The sequence below is a fragment of the Mustela nigripes genome, chromosome 2, assembly GCF_022355385.1.
Source record: "Mustela nigripes isolate SB6536 chromosome 2, MUSNIG.SB6536, whole genome shotgun sequence".
Taxonomy (NCBI): Eukaryota; Metazoa; Chordata; class Mammalia; order Carnivora; family Mustelidae; genus Mustela; species Mustela nigripes.
The window spans coordinates 175,360,803-175,374,526 of record NC_081558.1 but is presented as its reverse complement, the minus strand read 5'-3'; the positions used below and the strand labels follow the sequence as shown (position 1 = coordinate 175,374,526).

General features: G+C 33.2%; 1 non-coding gene across 1 annotated transcript; it reads right to left on the bottom strand.

The window, feature by feature from the left end:
- Positions 1-8,666: 8,666 nt before the first annotated feature.
- On the bottom strand, positions 8,667-8,804 carry LOC132012621 (U4 spliceosomal RNA). The gene has a single exon (XR_009402636.1). It is a non-coding gene; the product is annotated as a U4 spliceosomal RNA (small nuclear RNA).
- Positions 8,805-13,724: the final 4,920 nt, after the last annotated feature.

Genomic DNA, 13,724 nt, shown 5'->3' with positions numbered 1-13,724 from the left:
ATAATATAATATAATATAATATAATATAATATAATATAATATAATATAATATATCAATTAATAACTCAGATTATTTCCTTCCATTAGAGTATTTAATGTAAAATATTAATTATGAACATTGATTGATGGAAAATCTATAGGACCGTCATAGGTGTGAATGGTAAAAGTTTATATCCACTTTGCCTTATAAAACATCATTGACCTATGTCCCTGAAATTTTCTCCTTTGGATTTCAGACACCACAGTCTGCCTAAATAGTCTCTACATTGACTAAAAACTACTTCTGAGTCTATATTATTTGCTGTTCTTCCTCCTGCTTTTTAAATCCTTAAGATGCTGGCATTTCTCTTCTTTTGGATGATGAGACATCTAAGTGTCATCTTGGGCAAACTTACACTTATGGATTAAAAAAATACTCTTGTAGATTTCCAGAGCTACAACTCTTCTCTTCCTAAACTGTGAAAGAATATTTCTAACTGACCATCAGATATCTTTTTACTCTTGGCCCATGAGCAACTTAAAATCACCTTACACAAATTCAACCTCTTTCCTCATTGAAAACTTAGAATATTTCTTCAGTTAATATGATCAGTGACATCTTTACTTATAAACCAGAAGACCATACTTCAGCAACAAAACCGCAATATATTAAGTCTGTGAGCCATGCAATGTTCAAGTTCTGTGAACATTCCATAAACTTTCACATTCGTGTTGCTCTACAATGCTGTTTGCTCTGTAAGATCCTACATTCCTTGTTCAACATATGATCCCTAGTGTGGTATAAAATAAATGTCTCTTGTGTTTGTGGCACTGTGTGATGAGAGTTACCCTTTGCTTTCTTAACTTTCTTTTCTGCTTCATCATGTATTCATTCTGTGGTGTCTTACACAAATTCCTTCATGGTTATTAGAAAATATAAAAATCAACTTACTTTAAAATGAAAAAAAAAATTCTTTTCCAAAGGAATCACCAAAGGGGCATATAATAAATAATCACTACCTAATGAAGATAAATACCCTCTGCAAAGCTATATGGTGGTTTTCATTTTCATTTAGTAAGACAGTTCAAGTATTTTTTATGTCTTCCTTTCTTACTAAAATACATACTGCAGATTACAAATTTTTCTTGCATGATTATTTCATCCTAAACATAAATACACACTATGACAAGTTATTTTATTAAGAAGTACTTTCTTTGGTGTATACTGTTTTTTACATTGAAACATTATTATATATTATATGCTGATTACAAAGGAAATCCATTTCCAATGCAGAAATTGGAAGTTAGAATAAGGCACAAATTAAACAATTTTTTTATGATATATTATTCCACTATCCTGAGATAAGCATTTCTTAACACTCGGTCTATAACTTTCCAATAATATGAATGTATGGCAAAATTAAAATAATGTACACACAACTAAGTACTGTCTAATTTTTAAAATAAGACAAAGGTGTTATAAATAACACCAGAAAAAAACTAATTTTTACATATTTTACCTACAATTATATCACAAGTCATAAAAGCACTAAAACCAAGGTTTTTTAAAGTGTATTTTTATACTGCGCATATTTTAACCTTTCTTAATGTGAAGATATATTTCTCCCCATCTGCCAAGCAACCAAATGACCCCAGAAAGAGAGAAAACTTTCAAAATAATGACAACAACAAGAGGATTGTATTGTTAATATATTGTATTATATTACAAATATGTATTGGTAACACAGAAATAATATCCACAACAAATAAGACAAATAAAAGATAAATAAGTCAAATATTTTCTAAGTTGTATATTATTGTTTTGAATATGGTTATGTTTGGGAAAATAGTCTAAACCTTGAAAATTGGAAGGAAAGCATAACAATGCCTCCAAAGAAACAAAGATTTGTTTGTGAAGATTTTACCAGAGAAATAGAGGTATGTAAATGGAAGTTTTTTTAAAATATGGCTGCTGATCCCCAAATCCAATGACAATTGGATCAGGATCTGCCCCCAAATTCTGATTTTGTGGGCAGATTTAGGGAACCCATATAATCAGTTAATAATCTGGAGTTAGAAGAAAAGCTGATGGAAGAGTAAAATCAACTCACCACTTACTTCCTCACCATTGAGAACAGAGAAAGCAAAAAATGGAGATGAGGTGCCAGATAGGCAAGATTTAGAGGCAGAGTTTAGTTTTCCAAAAAGTGGGGAGACCTCTAGTGGTCAGCAATGCAACAGAAACTAAGAAGAGACCATGTAAAACAGAATAATGGAGCAGAGAAAGTAACATTATAAAAGATTTGATTTGGGATGTTAACATGGTTTGAGGAGAATATGGATTTTGGATAGGTACATCTAAATTTTCATTCCAACACCTGGTGAATTTCAATATTCAAACTCCTCACGTATGACTTACTTTTAAAAAGTTATAGAAAAAGAAAGATAATGTATTTAAAGTGGTTATCAGAGATTTTGGAAGACAATAATAATATAATGAATATTTACACCTTTCTTTTTTTTTTTTTAAGATTTTATTTGTTTATTTGACAGATATCACAGTAGACAGAGAGGCAGGCAGAGAGAGAGAGGGAAGCAGGCTCCCTGATGAGCAGAAAGCCCGATGCGATGCGGGACTCCATTCCAGGACCCTGAGATCATGACCTGAGCTGAAGGCAGCGGCTTAACCCACTGAGCCACCCAGGTGCCCCTATTTACACCTTTCAATCCTCCTTTTCTCCATCAAAAGGTCTAAGAACCAAAAACAAGTGCCTGGGAAGGAAGGATTAGGAAAGAAATGGTTCAGTGAAAAAACCCAGAATCAGTAGCTGACCCACTGAATTAACATTCAGGAAATATCACTTTGGTCTAAGTAACTGACTGGGCAAAGAGGGTTACTGATCTTGCTAAGATTCTTTTAAAAATTAAGGCTGACTTGAACTCATATGAAATTATCTTATGGATACATGATTAGCTTATTGGAATATCCAATTTTGAGGAATAGAGCAAATTAGAGAATGGTTTAAAAAACAAACTGAGGGTTGCTGGGGGGAGGGGGTTTGGGAGAAGGGGGTGGGATTATGGACATTGGGGAGGGTATATGCTTTGGTGAGTGCTGTGAAGTGTATAAACCTGGTGATTCACAGACCTGTACCCCTGGGGATAAAAATATATGTTTATAAAAAATTAAAAATTAAAAAAAAAAAGCAGGAGCTGAAGTAAATTCTTAAATATATTTCAGAAAACCAGAGAATAAAGAGATAATATACCTTGTATGTTCACCTTCTTTGTTTAACTGAGGAAACTAAGAAATCAAATAACTTTTTCCAGGTACTAATGGCAAAAATTTATTGATTGTCAGTTCAAGTATTCTGTGCAAGATCCAAAGACAACACCTTCATTTTTCCAAGAAGATGGAGAAATTCTAAATGTGTATAAGAACTGAAAATACAGATAAAAAAAAAAAAAAAAAAAAAAAAACAACCTCAGCTTTTTCCTTCCTATGTAGGGAAAAAAATAGAAAGTTCTTCTTTCCTAAGTTTTTTTTTTTTTTTCCTTCTTGTCAGTCTCCTTTACTACTCACACAAAACACTTTTACTTCACATCACCAATGTGTGGAGGTTTTTTCCCCTATACAATTCTTTGCATCAGCTGGTTGACCTCTAATTTAACCCAACTCTAACACTATCTCACAGCGAAGGTCTCAGTCCCATAAGACTATCCTCGACCCCAACTTCAGTCCCAAACCCAGAAGTCATCTGGACTTCTGACCAACCAGCTTATGGAGTGAAGATTCCAACGACCCCCCCCATCAGGTTCAATTCATTTGCTACAGGGGTTCACAAAATTCAGAAAAACATTTTATTTATATTTACTGGTTTATTATAAGAGGATATAATAAAGGGGCATCCAAATGGAAGACACGAGTGGGTCAGGGTATATGGTAAGGGGGTGGGAACATCCATATCCTCCACATGTTCACCTACCTAGAAGTTCTCTGAATGCTTATTATTAGGATTTTTATGAAAACTCAATCATGGATCATTAACTCCATTTTCAGCCTTTATTCCTTCTCGAAAGAATGGTAAATGGGGCTGAAATCTTCAAGCTTCTAATCATGGCTTTGTCTTTCAGTGACCAGCCCCCATCGAGGAGCCATCCAGCAGCCACCCAACCACCTCACTAGAACAAAAGACATCCCTATCACCCAGGAAACTACAAAGGTTTCAGAAGTTTTGTGTCAGGAACTGGAGTCAAAGACCAAATATCAGAACAAAGATGCCCCTAATGCTCTTATCACTCAGGAAATTACAAGGGTTTCAGAAGCTCTGTGCTAGAAACCAGAGGGCAGAAATGAATATATATATTATCCATTATTCCTCAGGAGACAATATTATTCTGTGTCCAAATTCAAGTTTCCATAGAATTTTTCCAATATTTGTTTTAAGGAAAGCTTTAAGGAAAAACTGTGAATAGTATTAATAACTTAAATAACACTATATAATAAAATTAACAGTCTTTCCTATGGCAATTTTGGTTTAAAAACAGTATAAAATTACATTTCTCAAATTCAGTGTAGTAAATGATAAAATTTGATTTTCTTTCTTTTTATTGAAGTATAATTGGCATACGTTATATTAGTTTCAGCTGTATAATGTAATGATTCAATATTTGCACATATTGCTAAATGATCACAGTAAGTCTAGTTAACATCTATCACAATATATAGTTACAAAATTTTTTCTTATGACAAAATCTTTTAAGATCTACTCACTTCGCATCTTTTAAATACGCTATACAATTTTATTAAAAACTATAGTTACAAAGCTGGCTATAGAAAATTTGATTTTCTTCAACTATTTTGAAACTGAGTGAACACACTAAGAAGAATTCACAGGAAAGGAAAAACAGGAATAAAATTAAACTAAGTATCTTATTGTTAGGTATCGCTTATATTATTATGGACTGAATATATCCTCTCAAAATGTAGCCTTAACACCGGTTATAGCTATAGTTGGAGATGAGTCTTTTAAGTAAATAATTAAGATTAAGTGAAGTCATAAGGAGGAGCCCCAATCCAAGCTCCTCCTCAGCCTCCCTTTCTCAGTGTTTACTCAGAGGAATGGCCAGGTAAGGACAAATTTGCTGTCAGCCAGGAGGAGAGACCACCAGAAACCAAACCCTTCTGGACCTTTAACTTGGACTCTCCAGCTTCCAGAACTATAAGAAATGTACTTCGGCTTAAGTCTTGTAGTCTCTGGTATTTTGTCATGAAAGTCCAAACAAATATATACCCCCTAAAAATGTTGTTTGCTATATAAAACTAGAATGTTTCTCATTTCCCAGACTATTTTCTGTATTTTCTTATTTTCAGTACTCCAAATTTTACCTTACTGTTTCTTGGTGAGAACTAATTAACACATATAATTTCTGCTTGTTTGTTTGTTTATTTGTTTTTATTGCACCCAAGAGCTCTCCACTGGATAAAGTACAAATTTTCCATGATCAATATTTTTGGTAAATACATATAATGTAGTAGCATTCATAAAACTTATCAAAGCAAAATAGTTATTTTCCAACCATCTCTTGAACTCACATTTATCTAATTTGAATCACTTTTTTTGAATCACTTTTTTTTAATGTCAATTAAGTGATGTGAAGAGAAATCAAACACCAACATGTGAAATTTCAGATATCTGTGTTTTTTCTTCTATCAAAGGGGACATTTCAGTGATGTTGTCCATAAGTAAACGCTATGGTAATAATTTTTATGGAAGGATAATAAAATCATTTTCATATCTCTATATGCCAGTAGGATATATTTTCTTAGGAAGCAATTTAATCATTTTAAATTAGTACATATTTTTGAAATCAAAAAAGCTATCCAAATCACTCCATGAAAATTCCTTCTAAAACATAAGGATAAAGAATATTTATGGTTAATTAAATAGTTACATAAATGAATATTAGTGTATCCCTTTAATTTGGGGAAAAATATGATTTGGCTGAAATGTATTTTAAATGTTTTATTTTTCAATGATTCATATATACAGAAAATACATTTGATAGTATTTTATTTTTTATTTAAATTCAATTAGCCAAGGGATAGTACATCATTAGTTTTTGATATAATGTTCAGTGATTCACTAGTTGAATATAATACCCAGTGCTCATCATATCAAGTGCCGTTTTAAATTCCCATCACCCAGTTTTATCCATTTGTGCATTTATTTATCTATTTATGAAATATCTAGAGCATTTACTATGTGTCAGATATTGTGTGAAATACATGTACTATAAAGGTATTATGGTGGAATATAGTCCTTGCTGCGCTATTTTACCTGTATCACTTGTAATTAGACATTGAGATCTATAAGACGACAAAATAAGTGCTAACAATTTTGCATGCCTATCTTAAGACTAGTTCCCAACACCTGGTAAGCAACTAATAATATTGGCCAAAGAGATAAACAAATTGACAAATAAGATAATAAATTAAATATGAATAAACAATCTATTGTCTATATTATAAAATAAATAATCTCACAATCTATTACAAATGCTATAAATTTGAAAATAGGTATGTTGCAATCAACACTGATGCACACAAGGATAAACGGGAAAAAGATTAAGAGAGCTGTTAATGAGTCTCATTTAAGAAATTTCAAAAAGAAAAGAAACTGCTTCTATCTTGTCAGATTCATTCAACTGCACATTTTCTCATAAGACTAAACACACCAACTTGGAGTCAATATACATTGACCACTTTCTTCCATTTCCTGGATTTCTCTTTTGTGATTTCTGCCTGGCTTCCAATCAATTTCTTTGATATGTGAGAAGACCCTACTATCTAGCAATTTGAAGACAGGACTTTAACCTGGTGACATCCTGGGTCTAATATTATCCTGAACATCTTTTGCTTTTATCTGTGTGATACCCACTTTCCCTTCTGATTATAGAGCTTCTCCATCTCTTAATGTATATGGTTCAGCTTAGGTTAGGTTATACATTTCCTTTGATACAGTGGTTAGGTCTCACTGTCACCTCCTGAGCTGATAAAGTCATACATGGATTTATGTCAAGCTTGTAGGAAAAAGGCATGCACTTTTTATAGACTTGCTTACCTGACAAAATATAAGTTTGGTATTGCCTCTCACTATTTTTACTACTGGATAGAAATAGCTCAGTTGAGAATTAGGTGAAAAGAATGGCAGTTGGGGTAAAAGAAGCAGAGCTAAGGAACATAAAGAAATACTGTCCTTATAATAATATATATTGAATTTCAGATACAGCTTTCCCTGGACTTATTACATAGGGTAAATAATTTTGTGCATTATTCCCTTTATAAAATTCTAGTAAGAATTACGATCTCTCATTCCTGACTAAAAACTAATTTGTGTGAACCATATGATACCAAGTTTCCTAATAAGGAATATACAACTATGAATGTCCAAAGAATTCTTTCTATGACTCTGCCCAAAATGAATATCAATAATATTTTTAATATCTTTGCTAGAAAATAATTTATAAAAGCTTTAAAATTAGAAATTGAGGAGACAGAAATTTTTAATGCTTCTATCTCTATATCCAGACAATTTCTCTCATTTTTTTCCTATTGAAATATTATAGTACACATAAAGTATTTTTGTTGAGGAGAAGGCATTATAAAAGAATATAGAAAGTCCATTCCTATCAAAATGCCAACAGCATTTTTCACAGAACTAGAATAAACAATTCTAAAATTTGTATGGAACTATAGCAGACCCCCCAACAGCCAAAGCAATCTTGAAAAAGAAAGGGAAAGCTGGAGGCATCATAATTCAGATTTCCAGATTCCACAAAGCTGTAGTAATCAAAAAAGTATGGTACTGGCACAAAAATAAACACAGAGATCAATAGAACAGAATAGAAAACTCAGAAATAAACAAATGATGAAATGGCCAATTAATCTTTGACAAAGGAGGCAAGAATATGCAATAAGAGTCTCTTCAACAGATTGTGCTGGGAAAACTGGACAGCTACATGCAAAAGAATGAAGTTGGACCACTTTCTCACACCACACACAAAAATAAACTTAAAACGGTTTAAGGACCTAAATGTGACACCTGAAATCATAGAAATCCTAGGGGACAGCACAGGCAATAATTTCTCTGACATCAGCCATAGCATCATTTTTCTAGATGTCTCCTAAGGCAAACAAAGGAAAGAAAAACAAAAATAAACTATTGGGACTATGGGGCACCTGGGTGGCTCAGTTGGTTAAGTGTCTTGCCTTTGGTTTAGGTCATAATCCCAGGGTCCTGGGATTGAGTCCTGCATTGAGGTCCTTACTCAGTGTGAAGCCTGCTTCTCCCTCTCCCTCTGCAACTCCCACTCCTGCTCATGGTCTCTCTCTCTCTCAAGTAAATAAATAAAATCTTTAAAATAAATAAATAAATAAATAAAAGCTTCTGCAAAGCAAAGGAAACAACAAAACTGAAAGATGACTTACTAAATGGGAGAAGGTATTTGCAAATGACCTATCCAATATAGGGTTAGTATACAAAACACAGAAAGAACTTAAAAAACACACCACCAAAAATAAATAAATAAATAATCCAGTAAAAATGGGCAGAAGACATGAACAGATATTTCTCCAACACACAGGTGGTCGACAGAAATATGAAAAGATGTTCATCATTATTGCTTACCATCAGGGAAATGCAAATCAAAACCACAACTTAAAGCTCACTGATGTTGACTATACTGGATTTTTTTTTTTCAATTAGCAATAATTGCGCCTCAGATAAACCTCATTAGCTATGATACTGCCACTGCGCAAAGTTTGGATTTTTTTTTTTTTAAGATTTTATTTATTTATTTGACAGAGAGAGATCACAAGTAGGCAGAGAGGCAGGCAGAGAGAGAGAGGGAAGCAGGCTCCCTCTGAGCAGAGAGCCCAATGTGGGGCTCGATCCCAGGACCCTGGGATCATGACCCAAACCCAAAGCAGCGGCTTAACCCACTGAGCCACCCAGGCGCCCCAGCTTGGATTTTTTTTAAGAAAGGATATAGAAAAGCCATAATGAGAAAATAAAGTCCGTAAACTTAAAAAAAAAGAAAGAAAGAAAGAAAGAAACATAATAAAGTTAGATGTAAACATTATGGCACACAGAATGGTATGAACACAGATCTAGTCAGTTCTATTATACGTACATATATAGTACATAATTTTCTTTCTTTCTTTTTTTTTTTTTAAAGATTTTATTTAAAGAGAGAGAGTACACACAAGCAGACAAAGTGGCAGGCAGAGGCAGCGAGAGAAGCAGGCTCCCTGCCTAGCAAGAAGCCCGATGTGGGACTCGATCCCAGGACCCCGGGATCATGACCTGAGTTAAGGCAGCGGCTTAACCAACTGAGCCACCCAGGCGTCGCAATATAGTACATAATTTTCTTAAATACTTAAAATACTTTAGTTCGTCTTTGTATAATAGTAATTAAATTTGTTGATGCCATATGATATCGTAAGTACCACGAACTTTTGAGATACCTATAATTTTCAGGATTTGTATTTTGCAATAATAACAAAAACTAACAACCTCTTCTCTACCTTTGAACCACTGTGACTACACTCACCTCCAAAACACCCAGGCCAATACCAGCAGGAAAAACTGTTAATTCAGCTTTGGCTTTTACATATGCCCATTTTAAATATTTTCTGGTCTTAGTAATAAAATTTCTAAATTCTGATATTCACAAAAAAATCCAAAACTTAATTTCTCAATTCGTATATTTGTTTCACAGTTGTTTTAAGTCAGGTTCCCTAGAGGCGACCTGAGACAAAAATGTGTGTGGGGGTCATTTGCTAAGAAAGTGCTTCTGAGAGCCTGTAGTCAGGGCAAGGGGGAAGGAGGAAGGAGGACTTGGAAGCAGTGGCAACCATGCACAGACTCCAACACCCGGGCTCCTCCGCAAGGTAAGTTTTGCCTCAGAGTTTGTTCGGCCCTAACACGAAGGACTCAGGCTCTAGAGCAACTTACCTCCCAGACTCTTCTAGCTACCTGCTGCCCAGAAGAGGAATAGTAGGAGAGACCCTTGGTCAGAAAAGCACACAGAAGATGACCCGGAAATGGTGGGAGAATCCTGGTGGATATGGGCGGAGCACGGCCAGTGTCCCACGCAGTGAATTTTAAAAATCTCCATCTCCTTTTGCTAAATGAGGACTTGAAATGGATGAGCTAGATGGCCAAGTCAAATTTAGTAATAAAAATGTGATAAAGTTAATACAATACATTTTATTTTTAAATATTCAGTTAAAAGAAACAAAATTTAATCAACTGATAAAACATGGGCTAATATTAACTTGAATTTAAGTGAATGAATTTTATATACATACACGTTTAATTATTTAAATGATAACATTCTAATAATGTGTGTACATACTTTTCTTTTAAAGTGGTTAATAATTGTTACTAAAGAAGATATTCATTTCTGTTACATCATTTTAATTGGTTTTCATTCTTTTTCTCTATCTTCCCCTTCTTCCCTTTTTCTTATTCCCTAATCCTTCTTTTCTTCATTCTCCTTTTACTTTAATCTTTTATTCTACACAAAATCACTAAATTATTACTATTAGTACTACTACTACTACCACAATCACCATCACCAAAATCATCACATAAAATTAGTTTGACACTTAATAAAGAATCATCAGGAGTTACTTAAAAGTATTGCCACTATATCTCATTTTTTGCTTTGTTCTTAAAATAGAGTTCAACAGCAATTACTGTTTATTTCTAAACACATCACGTATGCATGCACACACACAAACAATACTAAGAACTATGATGTAATTATTGCTAATGTGAATCTGTCCTTACATATCTGTGAAACCAAACTTGGGGTTAATAGATATAGAAGCATAGGGGGAATGTGGGTGAAGTTACCTTTTAAAATATATTTAATAATATGGATCAATAGAATCTAAGAGATCTGGAACATTCAGGGTTTCTTAGGGAGATTTGCCTTAGGCATGTCTCAGACTAACTTTGGTAGAGATATATTTTAATCACGTACACATGCCTGCATTGAGGTATTGGCTCAAACGCTTTGGAAAATAAGGCACTAAATAAATAACTACAAAAAATAGCAAAAAATCAATATAAGAACGAAAACATTGCTTTTTAAAATATGAGTAAATGTACCAGCAGCTTGAAGGTTTATATATGAAGTGTTGGTTGGTCATAAATTGAGGAAACCCAAACTCTGATATTAATTGCTATAGACTTATTGATTACGTAAGAGCAGGTCAAGTCCTACATTTATAAATTCCTCCTTTGCCTTTTATAATTAGCTCATCCGGAGAACTTCAACAGATTGTTATCAATTTCAATAGTAAGAGAGATATTGGGGAAGTTGTAAAAGCTTGGCTTTCTAACTGTGGCTGAATATTTTAATGCTATGAAGTGGTTACCATAATAATTATGAAATTTATTTTATTTCTCATTTAAAAAATATTTTGGCACTTTTATAATGTTCCTTTACGTAGCTACAGTTTTATTTGGTTTTGGCAGTGTAATGTGTTAAAGGATCTGTCAATCAAAATGATAATGACAAGAAAAACAAACATCTTTGATGTATGCCAAAAATATCTGATAATTTTATATGTAGAAAATAAGTTGCTTATCTTCAGTTACAGTATTTTTCCTTAGAGTTAATTCACTGAAAATGAAATAAGCTAATGGTTCAAAATATAATTTGAGAAGTAATGAAGTTTGTCTGGATTTACTTTTTATTTAAGCCATGGCTAATTAGATTCAAAACAAAATATATACTTTATATACATCTGGTTTTGAATTTATAATACACAGATTTCTTTTTTTTTTTAAGATTTTATTTATTTATTTGATCGAGAAAAAGAGACTGTGAGAGCAAGAACACAAGGATGGGGAGGGGAGAGGGAAGCAGGCTTCCCGCCAAGCAGTGAACCCAACGTGGGGCTCTATCCCAGGACCCTGGGATCATGACCTGAGCCGAAGGCAGATGTTTAGTAACTGAGCCACCCAGTCTCCCCAATACAAAGATTTCTTATCAAATTTCCAGATGGAAAATTTATTTTTCATGCATGAATGAGAATCCCAACTTAAAAACATCAAATAATTGACCTAGGACCATTTTTAAAATCAGATAATTGGCTCGCACTTATTTTGGGCTGTATACTGAACCAAGATGCATCTCTTCAATTTATAGAGAAATGGAAGGCACAGTTGTATCTTGTAGATACAGTAGGCTTTTAACTATTGTTTTATTAAGGGTGGACTGTTTCTTCTTATTTTTCCATTTTATTTAAAACTTCAAAACAATTTGAACAGTGACAAAACCATATCAATTTGCAATCTAAAAGCCCTTACCCAGCTGCCTTCTGAGACATATTTTAACATCCCAGCAGTAGAGAGAGCTTATTGTATAATTTGTGGCTACCCATAAACACAAAATTAGAGAGACGTTTAATGGTCCACATTTGCCCCACCAGTGTGGGAGAGTTAAGTATTTTAATGACAACCATCTGATTTATTTTAAGAGTGAATAAAAAATACATATAGTAAGAAAAAAACTAGTATTATATACCTGTTTATCCTTTTCTGACTACACGTAGACCTCATTTGCTCAGAAGAGGGACCAAATTTGAGGGAGCATGATATTTAATGAAGGAGAACTACTTAACTCAAAGGTAGGAGACAATTATGTTCATATGCAGTTTAAAAACACAGAAGGCGGACTTATAAACAGACTCCTTCACTACCTCTATGATTCTGTTGACCAGAACAGAATATTAACACAAGAACTACTCAATAAACATCTGTTAACTGAATGCCTGATAACAGAGGAGACTAAGATATGAACAACAGAGATGAAGGAAGCAAACACTACTTCTTGGTTGAATGGTGGTGTTAAAACTTTTTAGCTTCATTTAACTTCAACAAATTAAATAATATGGGCTTCATTTTCTTCACTGGTAAGATGGGGTGAGGATGTCTACTAGGGGAAAGTTGTGATATTAATTGACACAGAACACAGAATACTTAGCAGAGTAGTTACTAAGTAATAGTTCCCTTCCTTATTAGGGTCTCAATTAAAAAAACAAAAACAAAAACAAAAAACCTTTTCTTCTTTGTTAGTATGCTTTTGTAAGCATTTTGAAATCTCTATAAAATGGTAGAAATATAGGATGCTCTGAAGTGCTCTAAGGTGTTTTAAAATACAATATAGAATATTGGATGTTCTCAACAAATCTATTTGATTTTTTGAGGATTATTCTATTTTTTTTAGTTTGCTTTCTCTGATTTACTGAGAAAAAAGACAAACATCTTATAAAAGGGAATTCCTTATGCCTTAGCATTTAAAAAGAGGAGCTATACTATGTCATAAATTTGATCATACTTCTGTCATCAATCACTTTTTAAAAGAAAAAAAGTAAAGTAATTCCATTGAGAAATTTTTCTCATTGTTCTCAAACTAGCATTCTTTGTATCCAAGTTCCTTACTAGGAAATAAAGTAAATGTTCATTTTTTTTCTGAATCCAGGTAACACAGATTTTCTCTCTTTTATTTTACTTAATCTGAAACATTATTTAATTGATTTTGGGGGAAAAGTATGTGTACAATTATAACTGTGACAATGAGAAAATATATATATATATTACTGAAAATATTTCTGGTGCAGTAGATAATGGACAGATCAACTGTATAAGTGATTTTTTTCCAAT